Below are 16,311 nucleotides of genomic sequence, written 5' to 3'. Positions count from 1 at the left end.
AACAAACAATTTTGAGACGCCTATTTGATTATATTACCTGATGAAACAAAAGAACTTTAACTGTTACTCATTACCTAACAATAAAACGTCAAAAACTATACACAACTTTCTGTTGCCCCGTTGGTGAATATTCCATGACTTAAGAATAGTCTTCCTGCAGTCAGGCTTCCGGGTCACAACAGACGCCGCATTGAAATCAATACGGTGGTCTTGTGATACCTATGTTTCGATTCTCATGTAAATCGTTGGCTAAGTTTAATAAGCTTTCAAATATTTTTCGAGAGTTAAACACGCATTTCTTTCTAAAAGTGTAAATTCGAAATCTGAAACCTATTATAGCTGTTAAAATTTGGAGTCCACGAATTATGCATAGCCCTCTGGCACTTGCAGTTCTTGCTCTTTGTGTCATATGTAAGTGAACATCATATTAATATGTAGCGCTATAAAGGTACAATTTGTACACAAAAAATTTGTATGTATAGCTATTTGTAGTGTTTTTACGGTACAATTTGTACATAAAAGATCAACTGTGTGTAGTATACTGTAAATCACGAGTCACCAGAGACTCAGTACGACACAGTCGCATATAATAACAGAATGAAAAACCCTGGGGCGTCTACTGTTTTATTTAGACATATTTATTTTACCTAAGTAATAGGCATTGTCAGTGCCTTATTCAATTAAATATATGACACACACAAAAAACTGAATTGGACATTAACGTATGCTTGCAAGGAATATATAAACAAAAACACTAATTATTGTGTGTATCGGCCAAAAATTTGTATTTTGCCAAACCACTTACCTAATGGGTTAAATTTATTCAGCAACACAAGGCTCACGCTTATGTCGTGATGGTCGGTTTCAATGCCCTGGTGACATTTGTCTCGACGATGAACAGTTGTGTGACGGAACGAACGACTGTTTTAACAACGAAGATGAAAGCTATGAATACGCGAGATGCGGTGAGTACAAAAACACTTAGATATGTTTTAACAAATTACAAGTTAAAGTACGAAAAAATACATATATTCCGGTCATGAAGTACAAATGACTAGCGCAATTGCTTTCTAGTCGCAAGGTCGTACGTTCGAATCATGTGTAGATTCCTGTGCATTTTTGGTAAGATTTCAAAATTATTGAAGGGCTAATTGAGTTTGCACAAAAACAAGATTTTGGCTATGCTTGTTATTAAATTTTAGCATAATTGTTAAATATATTAAATGTTGAATATTTTACAAATTGCTAAAGTCTATTTTGTAACAAGTTAAAGAATTAGATCTTAAATCCAAGCTTGTCAGTTTATGATGTTCTTTGACTCGTATTCATTCTTTATTGTGTATTCATGGTTTTGCGGCAGCTTACCGGCCTGTTTTAGTTCCCAATCTTTGTTAATTAAACGTCTTTAAAAGAGAAGGCTTCTGTAAAACTCAGATCTGTGTGAATTTCAGCTTTTAGATGCTGAATGTCAATTCATGTTTATACCCCTAAATCGATCAATATGTAGGGGAATGCCCTCAGCGTGATTCTGATGCGGCTCAAGCTACAGGACAAGACTGTAGAAAACCTTGCACTACCGACTTTGATTGCAGAAAAAAGAAGCGTTGCAGGTGTGACAGTCTTTGTGGGATGTCCTGTTTTAATCCAAGTAAGTATCTTTTTGCTTTGAACAATCGGGCAAACTACCAATTACTTCGATAACGGCTCCTGTTATTTTGTTGCTTTACCATACCGTAGTCTGTGTATTACGTGCATTTGAACAAAACTGTGGATCCAAATTTAATGAATAGTTCAAAAGTGCACAAATCTATAACTAAATTCGTTGATAAGTGACATAAACCACAAATAGGCCTACTACTATAATTTTGCTAAGTTCAAATACAACTAGTCTTCTATCAAACGAATTAAACAAAATGTCAATGAAACTTACCAGTGTATTTTTTTTTTGTGAAATTATCAAGATGGTAATAATTGTTGGTTCCGGATAAAATGTAATTAGCGAGCTTACGTGAATTTCTGGCAGTTAAAGTTTTCATCCATTCTTTAATCCACAGATTTGGAGTGCGAAGGAAATCCACCGATGGCACACGGAAGCACTGGATTCAAGATTTATCGTTTCGTCAACCATTCCGTGGTCCGGGTGACAGACTATTTTCAGTTTGATGATTTTGTTGAATATTCTTGCCCCGCCGGCATGGTCTCAATCGGTCCTCAAATTCGATGTACTTCGCGCAAAAGGTGGACAGATGCTCAAGTGCGCTGTACAGGTAAAAATACGTTACACTCTTACGAAGGCTTGCAAAAGAATAGTAATGTTAGTTGGATGTGCTACACTGCACTGTCAATGTAACAAGGTACCAATTTATTTACATTGCTTTACGATGAAGTAATAAATGGCCTATTATACTTGTGATGTACATTTTTTGGCCGAATCAATCTTTTTCGCGAACATTCGTTTGGGCCCAAACCGATTTTGATACGAACACAAATGTAAAGCGTGACACGCGTCTTTTCTGCTTAATAGGGAACTCAATTATGTTTCCAACTACGCAAAAATTAAAATCGCGTTCAATTTAAGATCTTTAAAACTTTATCGTTTTGCCTCCATCCGACTAAAAGTCATTATGAAATAGCTGGAGAGTTAATTTATAATGAAACTAAGTTGGTTGCCTGATAGTTAAACTTGTTTACTATAAACACGTAGCGTACGACTTCATAGATGATTTAGTTGATTTGGCAAAACCTATACAAATCCGACTCGGTTCATCACTGCGTTTACGTTACGTTTTAATATTTCGCTTGGTGTAAGACCCAACTCAATTCAAGGCAAAATAATAAAAAAATACCTTAAAAAACCATGCGTTCAAATTAAGCTCTGTTGTTGCAGTTAAGTGTCGACCTGATAGCTACAGTGCAACACTCTACAATCTGACTTGTGGAGAAGATTGTGTCACAGATGAAGATTGTGTTGGCACGCAGAGATGCATGTGTGATGGTCCATGTGGAAGAAAGTGTGTCGACCCCCGTAAGTCAACATTAAAGTCATTAGGTTCTATGAATTTTGAAATGTTTGGGTATAAAATACACCAAACAAAGAAACAAGTAACCGTTGCTACACAAGTATACATAACTTGAAATTTCCAATATATTTGATTAAACCAGGGAGTCGAACCGCTTGTTTTAGGGGTTCTGGTTCATTTTGTGTTGCTTTTGATTCAGGTGTTTTCGGGTTATTTCCGGTTCGGGCAAATTACCTTTGCGGTTTTTCTATTACAATCCCCCCTTTTTTATTATTATCCATTATCTATATAGCATTGTTTTTAACCGTGTCTGCGGACAAGCTTCAAGTACGTTGGTTTCGACACACCCTAGCTGTTCTTCGTTACGCTGCTTTGAAAAAAATATCACGAAAGATTAAACAGGCTACATTTTTGCGGGTTCGGTTCAACACTAAACAAAATATAGGGTTCGACTCCGGATAGGAGGTTACTAAAATTGTAATTTCCATTCAGGTTTAATAAAGTAAACCGCTCAAACCGGTCGGCGCGTTCGACTCTCTGGTTTAAACACAACCTTTAACTAGAGGTATAATCACGTAACGAAAATATGAGATTTAAAAAACAAGCCAAAAAAACTTGATTAAAACTGTTTTAAGAAGTTATAAAATATTGTGTTGGTTTAATGGTATAACTGTGGGCGATGGTGTTGAGATAAAAATTGTACTAAAAACCAGACGTAAGAGACGTTTCAAATCCCGATGCAGTTGTTTTAAACATGTTTATTTAATGAGCATGTTTTAGATGTGAATTGCTCCGCTGCGCCATCTAGGACACACACAAGAGTCGAATACACAGATGACGGGTAAACCGGATTGCCAACTATCTTTGTGATTCCGGCTACTACTTGGCAAGTGGAGACGCTGCACACAAATGTTCAGGTTCCGGTCAATGGTATGGAGATCCAGTGATATGTGAAGGTTGGTTGGAGCAGAAAGTGTATGTTGATTTATAGATTTGGCCTAGCTCTATACCATGTTTTTATCACCAAAAAGAAAAACATGTAAGTATATTAACAGCTACTTACAGGCCAAGAGAAATTAAAAGCGTGAGGTATTTAACGAAATCCACGCAGGCAATCAATATAGTTTAGTTTCGATAAAGCTTGACTACGAGTTTAATGTTAAATCAACGATAATAATCACAATTACACTAACTATGTGTTTGTGGCGTCACAATACTGCTGTGTTGAAAATGCACCTGTACTTTACGAAAAGATTACCTGAATGTGTTCTTTGGCTCTTTTCAAAGAACTGATTGTGACATATTGGGTAAAATCCGAAAATTCTAGGAAGCATTTTTTTTTGTCCACCTTGAATGCCACGAATTTTTCTTTTCACTTTAATGACTGACAGAAGCAAAGATTTAAGTTAAATGTAAATCTTAAGAAAGCTTCTGAATTAAAACTGACACACATTTTACGCGATCAATGGCGTACATGTAAAATATTCCATTTCATACGAAAACTATGCTTTTCCAAACGTAAGCGCATGTTTAAACAAACTAAAAATCCATGTTCATATTTGGCATATCGAAGTACATTTATACTTTAAAGTTAATGTAAAAGTTTGCATTCACCAGAATGATTTCACGCAGTGTTAAAAACTTGCTAAAATAGTTAACTGGTTAACACGGTTTGTACAGTCGCATGCTACAGCACCAGTACCCTACCATTGCAATGAAACAGCTACATGAGTTACCTACCGTAAACACGTTAACGTTATTTCCAGTTAATGCCTTTTCTGACATAACACGAATCTTGCAAGTTAAACTAAAGCTTTCCAACCAACAAGCTTTCCAACTGCCCAAGTTAAGCACAAACGTATGTTTTGCGAAAAGCTGAAACTGAAACTTTGGGCGTGGCTGGCACCAAACGTCATAATGAAACAAACATGCCCCTGCAGGTCAGACAGGTCGATCCCAGAATTACACACGCCTGATGTAAGAATGAAGATTGTTACTTGACAATCCAAATCTTGCCGCATGGTTACTAAGGCTTTAGTAATTTTTGGTGTTTGCTTAAATCTTGGCAGAGGACATGTGGTAATTATGACGTAACATGTTGTGAAATAACACTATTTTAGATGTACCACTATAATTGGTAAATCAATCCACCTATATATTTTTTAACTTGTGCTTTCCATCACATAGATTTGCACTAAACAATAATATAATTTGCAACCTTAAGTTAGCCAATGTGTCTGTCATTAGATTCTATTTCACAATATTTTTAGTGTGTCAAACTGAGGTTGTGTTTGGTCAAATGGCTAAACGGTTGGGTTGGTGTCTAAAATGTCCAAGTGGTACAAACTTTTGAAACAACCTATATGTAACCCCAAAGCAAGTTTTAGGAAAGTTTTCAATCATAATTTAACTTAGGTATTTTAAACAACAATTTTAGAAATCTTCTGTGGTGATCCAACAAGGCACCTTGATCGCCGAAATCTAATTCTTGAATCCGGACGAAACGGTACTTACTCTGTTAATTCGACCGTGCGATTTCGCTGCCAGTCAGGCTACGTTTTGAGCGGAGCGGCGAACCGTACGTGTATGGAAAACGGACGTTGGAGTGGATTATTGACGGGATGTCAAATGTTGGGTAAGATTTAAACATTGCCTTACCCGATGTGAGGGCCGAGACAAAGTACATATTTTAGTGTGACCTAGTTTGGAACGACAAATTTTTAATAAAATTATTCTTTCGGGCTCTCTTTAAATAATTGTTGCTGCTTTTCTCAGTGCAAAATAATTCTTATATTCTTGCATTAATCAGTCAGCAAAGTTTATAAACGTGCATGTGTTTGTATGAGGCTCTTTATGTCAAACTTAAAATCATGTTTTGTAAAGCAAACACGCTCCCAAATTAAGTTATACAAGAGCAAGTTTGTAACTATAAAAATATATGTTTGCCAAACTCAACAATCCCAAACACACTGTTACACAACAACAGGTGCAGCTCGTTCAAAACGTTTTAGTGCATCCGCAATCACTGCCAATTTTATTAAAGGAAAGAATAGTTCTCGAATGTAGTTCATTCGAAATACTTCCGCAAGCTCAAACGTCTGCAAGTTTAAACAAAACGTTTACCACACACCTCTCATAAGAAAACAAATAGGTCACATTTACCAATCAAGAACATAGTTTTGTTAATTGTAAATCTTTCTTTATCACTTTGCCAACATTCAACAAGGCTTGTAGCATGGTATTTAATTGCTAACTATTTGACGCGAATTGCTAACTATTTTATGAAAATTTTATGCATCAAAAAATTTTTACTGTAAAAACGTTTTTATCAGATTACTAATCAAGAAATAATACTAACCTTCTTTAGGACAACCAAGTAAATGCCCTGACCCCGGAGTACCAGTTCACGGAAGTAGAGAGGGTGATGACTTTGACGAATCCCGTACAGTGCGAGTTGTGTGTATTAAATTCATGTCTTTCTACTAATCTTTTAATAAATACATTTCTTTACTTCAGTCAACCAAAAATGTGCGTTTTTAAATTTATACAAATGTATATGAGCATGACATTTACGCACTGTTCTTCTTTTTTAGATGCTATTTGTTCGTTTTTTGACTCGTTGGTTTCAATTTCTCGATTTCGTTCGTTTTTGACCCCTCTTGCAGCTACGTGCCGGCACCCATGAGTATAGTATTTCTAACTTGTGATTATACAATTAACAGACCCTAGGTACCCAGACAGTGCAAGCGACTCGCTCCGTAAACTTGCTGGAAGTGTTGCAGCCCTCCCTCAGCGTGGATTTGGACGTTCGATTTCCACGACGGAGAGCAAACACCACGAAATTGCTTTCATATTTGATGCGTCCGACAGTATTAAAGATGTCCAGTTTATGTACGCAATCGCATTTGCAAAGAACTTAGTACAAAGGGTATGATCGTTAAATATTCGAAAGCGGCACATAAAAACGACTAAATTAACTGTAACATGCCTTTGTAGCTTTCAAATTATGACCAAGCTAGCATCAATTATGGATTAATGGTGTTTGGTAGTGATTTCGAAGCGAGGATTCGTTTACAAGATAATGAACAAAACTCTACAGCTGTTCTTGAACAACTTGATGATTGTCTACGGGACTATAGAAGCGGTGAGAAATTCATAGGTTAAGTTGTATAAGTTTTATTTCGTTTAGTAAACGAGAATCTAGCGAAACAATAGCACCAAAACAACCACTAAGCAGAGAAATGCTACACAATGGTGAAAGATGTTGGACCGCAAAACAGTTGGTGGATCATGGTTGAACGCGCTGTAGTTGCCAATTTTCTTTGTAAGACTTGTTGTGTTTCAGAAAAATGTATTTTTTGCAGGACTTTTTAGCGAAATATTACGAGGTTGCACGGCAACTAACATAGCGCTAAAGGAAATTCGCAAACAATTGGTAATAAGCTTTCGCAATGATCCCGACAAGGAACGACATTTCTTTTTATTTACAGATGGTAAGTAGTTTTGCATTGTTTGTTTGTTTCTCGTCATTGAAACTAAACAACTATTGTTTAGTAATGCAAGTCATTAATAAGGTCACTACAAAACTAGGTATTGGCATTTCTTTTAAAACATCAGAAAAAGAGTATGGCATCAAAACTTTTTACTAAAAGGTCAAAGAAATATGTTGCATCAGTTATTTCTCAAAATTTGTCTTAAAACGTTGCATAATTAGGTAATTTGTTTCATGCAGGAAAAACAAATGAAGGAGAAAATCCGTTTCATACCAGAACTACGATGCTAATTGAATTTGGTCATGTTCTCGAGGTGACCAGTTTAAAAATTTGTGTTTCAAAGTTTGTGCAAACTGTTTTTGGGAGGGTTTTTTTTTGTTCATTTTTTAGCGATTTTAAAGCCGGTGGGCGAACAACTTGTAGTCGAGTGGAAAGTTATTTTTCACATTTCAATACTGAGCGAGTCTAGCTCTTAAATAAGCAGTAAACAACTTAGGATTGGATGATTTGAGTTTAGAATATAGAAAAAGTTAACCGAGAAACAATAGAAGACCATCATATTCAAATAATTGCCTAAATATGCATATAAACGCATAGATACATTTTGCCTATTTGTTGCAATTGCAGAAATGTTTTGCTTTTGAGTAAATGTTGCTCACAATTTAACGCGGTCAGCTACATCTTAGATATACGTTGTCACGGCATGCAAGTCGTGCAAAAATTTCGATCAGGAATCTCGGGACGCTGAGATAGCGATGAGGCGGTTGGTAAGCAAACGCGAAAACTTTATTCGCATGGAGAACTATTATCTAATCAACACCTACCTCGACAAAATTGCAAACTTTACCACAGGTGAGTGATCCAACCCGCTTTTAATTATAAAATTAAATGTTTGAATAAACCAAAACCGTTTTTTATGTGCACACGGTTAGTTGTGCTCAGTTTGCAATAAACAACCGAACCAGTGGTTACCAAATCGTGATCGCGGCCATTAGACTGTGACTCGATATTTTTTCATCGCCGGTTGATCAATTTAAACAAATGTGAACTCTAATGCAAACCACGACCAGAATATAATTTTGGTCAACATGCATTAAGAAGCAGACAACACAAATATTCGCCTCACGCTAATGCTACTGCAAGAATCTGAAGTTTACGCCAGGGTTCGGCAACTCACGGCCCTCGGATCAGGTCTGTCAAGTAAAGTTATCCGGCCAGCTACCGTTTCAGAAACTGCCCACGTTATATTGAGGAACAACATGGTTGTTAATTCCGCTTGGTCTTTGCCTTTTTATCAACCTCTATGTTATTGTTTTATCACAATCGTTATTCTAACAAACAAACAACTCCTAGGACACAAGCCACGGACCTAAATAGTAAAAACCTAATCGCCAGCGATGTGGAAGATTATTTTAATAAGTTAAACAGATGTTTTTTTTAAAAGCAATATCCCCATCAGTAAAAATATAATGTACAAGCGGAAACAAGCGCGTTTAAGTACCCCAAAAAGCAAGGAGAAAACAACTCAACATAAGTAAGTTCAAGTGCAAGTAACTTGGTTGCGAAAGCGTTCCAAGTGCCCTAAATTAAGGGGCCGGAAACACTTTGTAGCGTGACCAACAAAAAACAGTTCAATGCCCGGCGACCAAAATTACAGAAACTTTCGCAGCCATGGTCGCGACTGGTTATATGTATTTATAATTGTTGTGGTCAGCTTTATCGCCTTAAATCCAATTTTTGTAATATAAGTGTCAAGAAAAGGTTAGCGAAGGTAACGTAAAATGACTAAATTTCGTCCAGTTTTGACATGTTATTTTTGAGATGCTTTGCCAAATAAACATCACCTAACCCATCTAATTAAGCTGTATTCGATAGTTCAAACAACATGACTAGAATTGAACGCAATTCAAACGTAAAAAATCATACGACCCGCCCCGACTTGGCAAATCTTGGTTTTAGCCCGCTGCATGCAACAGTTTGCCGACCCTTGGTTTACGGATTAATTGGTTAAAAACTTTTGTCTACGAAAGCAAGCAAGAGTGAAACCATCACAAAATAGCTGAAGAAAACTGCCGCATCGCTGTCATGAAATTTTGTTTTGTAATTCAATTGCAGAAAGTGTGCTTGTGAACGGCATGTGTGTGCCAACTACCTTTGATAAAAAAATCCGTTGCCTTGTCGGCTTAATCTAAACCAGGGGTGTCCAACTCGAACACACCGCGTTCGAAAATATACTCGCGTGCCAGCCTTTGGTTCTTTTTCCAAACCATGTCTTAACCCGTCATAACGTCATAACGGCACGGGCTCAATCTGAATATTTGGCCAATATGTAGAACCCTACTAAACGGTTAGAAAAATATGGGGCACTGGAGTACTTTGTGTGCGTCAAAAACTCAAGTTACGTCGGTTTAAAATGTTTTTCCAACTAAATACAAATGCGTTTGTAGTCACGTAATTAATTGAACACACATTTGTTGAAACGCAACAATTACAATTATTTCGAAATAAACGGGCATTTTATTACGACATAAACATGGCGCGTTCACTAACGTTTTGGTATTATGTGGTGCAATAACTTTCTGAAACAATAATAATTGTAATTTTTTGTTAATAAATTCCATGGGCCAACATTAAACAATGCAAAGGGTTTATAGCCGCTTTTAGATGTTGTTATGTAGGTTTGCATTACCGATTCCTAAGCCGTGTTCAATGTCCGTTTGCAAAGCACTGCAACGGCCCAAACTTGATTCAAGATGGCCTAAGTTTAGGCGTCAGCGATACACGGTCAGCTATATTTAAAACGTGAATTGGATTTATTTTACTTCCTGCGTAACAAGTTCTTAAAAAACAAAATCGTTGTTAAAATGACTGGTTCGGCAAATCGTCTTTTCAGCATGTGCATAGGTTATTAGACGCACAGCAAACACCCCAACCACACAAAGAAATGTATCAAGTGACTGTTTACAATATAATGTGACAGAAACTACATGCTAAAACACACAAAAGGTATATAGTTGCATACCGCACAAGTATCGTACGGGTATATATATACTGGTCATGGTATAGGTATCGGCGCTATTGATCAAAAGTCGCACCTCTGGCATTTTTTTGAAGCTGTACGCCTATGGCAAGGATCTGAATGTGCAAAAGCTCGCGTGCAATTTTCAAATGCTCTACGTGCCACGTTTGGCACGCGTGCCACGTGTTGGATACCCCTGATCTAAACAGTGTAAATGGGGCAAAAGTAACGAACGTGTTATCTAACTTGTCTTACAATTCAATTATCAGGTTTTCATCATAAACCTTTTACATATCTAAACTAAAACAGTCTGCAATAAACATCTCACGCAGATTTAAAGAGATGCGGCCAAGCTGGCGACAAGGACAGTATTCTCCGCAAAAAGGCGTTTGGCCGCGTCATCGGAGGAAGTAAAGCCCAAAGAGCCTGGCCTTGGCAAGCTGCAATAATGCCTACCGATGGATCAACAGTTTACCAAGTTAGTTTTAACAACAATGTCCGTGTAAAGCGGTTATAATCATTTGTTCTGAAAATTAGGTAATAACTTTTTGGTCGATACATTTCTTTTAAAACTTGTCTGCAGCGCGGGCTATCATCACATTATGTTTTTACGTTACGTTTATAATATGTTTATGTTGTGCTGCGGTTTGCTATTTCGGTATTTTTTAAAAACATGAACCCTTAATACACAAGATGGTAAACAAGCCATAATACTAGGTGTAGTGCAAGTTGATACGAATGTCAGAAGCCGGAAAATTGCCACAGTCTGCATACTACCAGACATTTTTTTAAAATTACTTTGAGAAACTTGCTTCTAAATAGTAATTCAACAATAAATGCAATTTGAATCTGTTTTATTTTCGATGGGTTTCGCGCAGTAATTCTTTACAACCACAGAGCTTCAAACGGATTTTCGCTGGTGGAAGCCTCATTAATCAGCAATGGGTCCTTACAGCCGCTCATATATTTGACGGTTGGGCCGACATCGAATGGCTGACAAGCAGACTGGCTGTGGCAGTAGGTAATAAACAACTTGGGTAATATCGTATCGTATTCTTTTGTCGGATGGCGCGAAATCAGTGATCTTTTGTCTTTTTGTCAGGTATTTTCGAGCGGCCAAGGCTGAGGCAAGCCATCAACCCGGCCATGAAAGTTTTCCAACCGCGAAGAATTTCTATTCATCAAGATTTTGAGCGAGAAGATCGCGGCGCTGGAAGAACCAACTTTGATCATGACGTGGCGTTGGTAGAATTTTATCTTAAGTGTGGTCAATATTTTGCTTAGCACCAAAATAAAACGAACATTTACGAAATGTGATGCTTTCAATTGCCTTAGAGATAAAGCAAAACATTTCACATTCAATTTGAACAAAATGCAGAAATAGGGTATCCGGTTTGATTTAGCTTTTAACTTAAATTAAAAAGTTGATTTTTTTATAAAGTTATCATTTCTATATAATATCAAGCTTTTAACAGATCCGAAAACTGACAGCATTTCCGATAAATCATCCGAAATGAGTAGTAAACTGACAGTATTTTTTATTTACCTTTCATCCGAAATGAATAGTAAACTGACAACTTTACTATCTCTCTAAACTGTTGTTTCATAAACTGCTTAACTAGTAAAAAGTAAAAACTTACAACGTCTGCCCAGGTCGTTGTTGAGATTACTGTTGACAAGTTGTTTAGATTCGAGTCGGTGTGGCACTTCACGCCATCAGGGATGGATTAAGTTGGGTTTGGTCGAGCAGAAGACCAGAGTTTGACGGAACTATCCCCCTTTCGCCCTATGTGAAACCAATATGTCTGCCCTGCAGCAATACTTGTGTCTCCATTGAAAAGTACGTGGACCACAATGGCAACCAAATATTTGGAAATGGCGACTCCGAGGATGTCAAATGTCAAAAGAAAGGCAAGTGGAAAGAACGTGCAGCACCAGGTGCAACAAACCTTTGCAAAAACAGCGGTTCATTTCAATTGTGAATATTCATTAAAATATCGCAGAAATTCGTAGTTATATATTAGAATTACACTAGAAATCATAAAAACTCCGTAAACAAGAACTTCTGTCACAACTGCACTATATTTCTGGTATTTCATGTATGATTCGGAGATAGCCCTTGGAGCCGTGGTTCTTAACCGGTGGGAAATTTGTTGATCCATCGTTAGGCATTATAGCACAGCCACTAGTGGGAAATTTAATGTATTCGGAGGGAAATTAGGTATGCTTTCAAAGAGCAGACTCGGGCACTAGGGTCAAATCCGGCTTTAAACTAACCGTTGAAAGTTACTTTAGATTGATTTTATCAAGGTTTACAAGACACATACAAATTCAAAGGTCGTTTGTTACATCACAGAGAAGAGTAAAACCATCAATGACTTTGCTATTGTGCATGAACAAAAGCCTATCCATTGTTGATTGTGATGCAACAAATGACTAATGCAAGCAGAGCAGACTCTTCAATTTTTAAAAAAGTTTAATCTCTCACAGAAGCACTTTCTAAACTAACAAAATTATTTCATTTACATTTTTTTTGTTAACGTAGGGCACAAAACATGACTATAAAAATAACAGAGGGGGAATTCGAAGTTGGTAATTGACTTTAGTGGGAAACCACAGCAAAAAGGTTAAGAACCACTGCCTTGGAGAAAGTTCAACTGAGTAACGTTGGTAATAATCAATGTTTAAAATCCCGACTTTGCCGTTAGATAGTATTCCGTCCTTGCGAGAAAAACGAACAAACAATAGACTAAAAAAAAGTAAAAATCATTTACCGAATTATCATGTTTTCACTTATCATGTGTACTTGGTACCAGGTGACGTAACAATTGTTGCTACATATTAAACCAGGGTGTCGCTCGAGAGCTCATTGTTTAATCGACGGGACTCTTTAAATTTGCCGAAATTTCGAATCAAGTTTAAATTTTCTCTCTTGATTCTGACTATATATTTTGTTCCCTCAAAATGTCCCACAAATTATGTACAATTTGAATTTGGCTTGTTTGGTTTTGACAGCTATTGCAACGCAGGCTAGCATTTACAACGCTTTCTGTATGCAGGAAGATGGCTTGCCGATCGTTACGTTGAAGATAGCAGAATACCTCTGATTGTTACAGGATTTGGTAGATGGGCTTTGTTTAAAAACAGAACGGTCCCAATTCCGTACAGTCTCAAGGAAGCAGTCCAACAAATCCAGTCAGATGCCTCGTAAGTTTGAGTTGATAACAGTAATGTGATGAAGCCGTGAAAACGTACCTTGATCAATTATTCAACCTTTAACCAGACCTTATGGTTCGAATTTGGTTCTGGCGCTCTGTTACACGTTATTAATGCTAAACCATTTGAGTTAACCAGTAGTTCTTAACGTAAAGTAGGGTAGGGAATCGAGTGAAAATTCTCCTAAAAGTTTAATCGTCTTTTTGTTTTGCGCAAGTCATTTTTTCTGCACGAATTTAAATGACAAGATTTACATATCACCACTTGTGGGTCAAAAAATTTGTAAAAGTGTTTAGTTGCGGCAGTGTTTAAGCGGTGATTAGTGATGCTTTATTATTTTTGAACCCTTGTATCACCAGATGCAATGAAGGGGTTGAAAGGATCGAAGCGATATCGGGAACACGTGTATCGTACACTAATCGCATGATTTGTGTGAAAAGTCCCGAGTGGTTGAATACAGTGTCTGGCACATGTCAGGGAGATAGTGGTGTACCTCTTATGCGACAGGTATATGTGCAATTGGGTGTTAATACAAAGTTGTGTATTTACTATTTACGTGTTTTTACGTGTTAAATGCTGAGTCTGTGATCATTTAATTTGTTTGAAGAAACAAAATATTGTCAGGCATTTAATGCCGGGTCAAGCAGTGATAATACGACAAGAGTAAACTTGCCAAACTTTAAGGCCCAAACATTAAAGTAAAAGCACAAAGCACGGTCCAAAGCCGAATAATTTTTAAAATCCCGACTGGTCCTGAAAGCTAACGTTATCGAACGCAACAGCTTGGCCAACTTAAACATAGGCCGTTGTGACGAGAAAAATAGGCCCGAACGAGGCCCGAACCAGGCTCGACCTGCATTTTTGCTTAAAAGTTAAGACACAGGTTTAGGCAAATAAACAACGTTACAACCTTGATTTAAAGTACAAGAACCCGAATACCGGAGAATCGTGTTGGATCCAAATTGGAATTGCCAGTTTTGCCTACGGATGTGCTAAAGTTCACAGAGATGGATTTGTGTATCCTGCATTTTACACAGAAGTTTCCAAAGTCCAAAATTGGATTGAATCCACGGTGAATGACAATCCCTAATTATGTGTGACAACGAGAATTGTTGTATACGCACAAGAACAGTTTTGTACACAAAATCGAAAAAGTTAACTTATTAAAATATACCCATTATGTTTTCAAAATATGCTAAGCATGCTCCAAACAAATTGTATATAATTCCTTCCATTTTTTTCCAAAGAACACACATATATTGTATTTGCAATTAAATGTTATGCTGGTTCCTGTTTTTGAAACATTGTTTCTTCGCTTGACTTTGATGTTTTAAATAAAGTATACTAAATACGTCGGAAACTTCTGCTAATTTTTCTTAGACGTACGCGACGTGTTTTGTGCAATAATTTTGCATTTTTGTGTGCTTACTTATAGCAGACTTTTCTAGTTCTTGTCCACAGTGTATATTTTGCATCTACTGCAATATACGACTTATATGTCCACAAGATGTCGCTCGCGTACTGGATATATTCATTTTTAAGAAGCCGAATCTAATGCGTTTGGTTAACGTTTAACAGTCAAAACCTTTTCTGGCGTCTCGCTCTCATATTGAAAGGTCGTGATCAGTTGTTTGGAGGTTGAATGAACTAGGCCACAAATCATCAGCGCTAACAGCCTTTCGTGTGAGCCTATGTAGGCAAAACGTTTAGTTTGACCACTAGAAAAAATATTATTGACCCAGTGAAGAGGAAAACGAAAACAAAACTTAAATTAACTTGTACATCGTGTGAGGTTTTCACTTTGCCACCGCGTAGCCCTGCATACTGGCGTGTTGTATGTGACTTTCACGCTGCGTGAGTTCAATGCCACTTTTTCTTGCGCTCAGCAATTTTCCAGTTTGCCAAGTTGCCGGCTCCAAACGAAGCTGACTTGCCCTCTGGGTCTGACGGAAGATCACCGGGCCACTGCGTCAATCTAACACAGAAAGAAATGTGAACAGCCAAACTCCGTGTTCCAGATCACAAGTTCACGTGACTTCCAATCTGGACGGGGAACTTGGTCACGTGATTTCTCCACATGCCTCGCATTAAGTTTTCCATTAATTTTGTAACAAGAATTCATGAAGTCGTTTCGGTATCGATTAGGAAAAGTAGCTACGGGTTAAAACCGCTTTCTGACAAATAAATATGTTTTATTTGTGGACTCACTTTTACATATCACAAGGAAGGTATGGTCTTTCTTCTTTTACGCCTAATATATTTTTGTAACTAATCTATAAACAATACAAACTGCACGTAACATGAATTCTATCGTTATAAAACATTGTTTAATAAAGATATATATGATAGCTGGTACATTACGTTTTGTGGTTTATGTACATATTGATGCAAGTTTCTCTTTTACGTTTATTATCATGTTTTAGAACTTTAATTTGTAAAATATTTGAATCAAGTATAAATTTTCTCCTTGATTCTGATCACACATTTTTTCTCCAAATGTCCTACAAATTCTGTACGATTTAAACTGAGCTTGTTTGGTTGTACAGCTATTGCAATGCAGGCA

The 16,311-nt window shown here is 37.1% G+C and overlaps 1 pseudogene across 1 annotated transcript; it reads left to right on the top strand.

Moving 5' to 3' along the window:
- The first annotated feature begins 328 nt into the window (after window positions 1-328).
- On the top strand, window positions 329-15,073 carry LOC145205567 (complement factor B-like; annotated as a pseudogene). The gene is made up of 20 exons (XR_013853685.1): window positions 329-411; window positions 828-965; window positions 1,508-1,648; window positions 2,055-2,267; window positions 2,888-3,025; window positions 3,801-3,976; window positions 5,458-5,655; window positions 6,388-6,480; window positions 6,731-6,948; window positions 7,017-7,164; window positions 7,385-7,513; window positions 7,753-7,826; window positions 8,200-8,365; window positions 10,865-11,010; window positions 11,430-11,553; window positions 11,635-11,777; window positions 12,221-12,447; window positions 13,596-13,739; window positions 14,108-14,255; window positions 14,671-15,073. The product of XR_013853685.1 is annotated as a complement factor B-like (transcript).
- The last annotated feature ends 1,238 nt before the right edge of the window (window positions 15,074-16,311 follow it).

The sequence above is a fragment of the Phallusia mammillata genome, chromosome 8 (assembly GCF_965637545.1).
Source record: "Phallusia mammillata chromosome 8, kaPhaMamm4.hap1.1, whole genome shotgun sequence".
In the NCBI taxonomy this organism is placed as follows: Eukaryota; Metazoa; Chordata; class Ascidiacea; order Phlebobranchia; family Ascidiidae; genus Phallusia; species Phallusia mammillata.
This window is presented reverse-complemented; position numbering and strand designations above follow the sequence as displayed.